The sequence below is a fragment of the Centruroides sculpturatus genome, unplaced genomic scaffold, assembly GCF_000671375.1.
Source record: "Centruroides sculpturatus isolate CEXI.00-Female unplaced genomic scaffold, Cexi_2.0 scaffold1444, whole genome shotgun sequence".
Taxonomy (NCBI): Eukaryota; Metazoa; Arthropoda; class Arachnida; order Scorpiones; family Buthidae; genus Centruroides; species Centruroides sculpturatus.
The window spans coordinates 193,796-194,952 of record NW_019385891.1 but is presented as its reverse complement, the minus strand read 5'-3'; positions in this window follow the sequence as shown (position 1 = coordinate 194,952).

Below are 1,157 nucleotides of genomic sequence, written 5' to 3'. Positions count from 1 at the left end.
AATGCTATTAATTCTGAAAATCCTGAAGAGAGAAAAGCAATCAACATTAGACAGATTATTTAACCCCCACAAACAAACAAAACATGAGTAATAAAAATGCAAGTCTGTGTGTATATGTGTTTTTATTATTACATATAAATAAATGTAGTAAGAAAGTATATATTTTTTATTTTTGGGGTCTCCAGAATGAATTAATCAAATTCCCATACAAGCCTATGGTAAATTGATAATCAGTTAACGAACAATTTGGATAGCGAACAAAGTCTTGGAATGGATTATGTTCATTAACCGATCACCCACTGTATTTACAAAATAAATAAATCTTTTCATTATTATTTCATGAATTTATATTCTTATTGGTTGTGAAGTTAAAATATTATAATAATTATAACTGTTCTTGCAGTTGATTGGTCAATATGTGTTAGTAATAATCAATAAATGTATATCTGTTATGAAATGTGGAATGTTTGTTTTTCTATATTATTGATTGTGTACTGTATTTTTTGCATAAAATCTGCAAGTTGTATGTTTTAAGAGAGACTTTAAAAGGGGTATTGGATTTTCCCTGATTTTAAATCACAAATTATAGCCTCAAGTCTATTTAGCAGTGGTTGTTCGATAGGTGTAGGGTATATGAAGGGGGAAGTTATGCCATTTTATTTTTATTCTAGCAACTTTTTTCAGGTTATACTTACAGAAATATGGTACGTTATTAAAAATCCATTGTTACAGTACTTTAATAAATATTAATGATAGAATAAAAATTTCACTATAAAAAGTAATAATTGTTATAATTCTTACACTAAATTTTTTTAATATATTCAGAATTTTCATAAAATAACCTTTTAAAAAAATGTTTTTCCTTTTTTTGTTTTTTCACAGATGAAGAAACAGCAGTATCAGGAAATTCCCATTTAATGAATGCTACCACTGCCAATACACACACAAATGAACCTGATGCCTTGGAAAGTTCCAAGAAACAGGAAGATGATAGTCCAAGGAAAGAAAAATCTGTACTTCAAGCCAAGCTTACCAGGCTGGCAATTCAGATTGGCTATGCAGGTAAATTCATTTGAATTTCATAATTGGTTAAAGATAGTGAATTAAATTTTATATGACATATAAAATAAAATGTATGGTAGAGAGGTCAATACAAG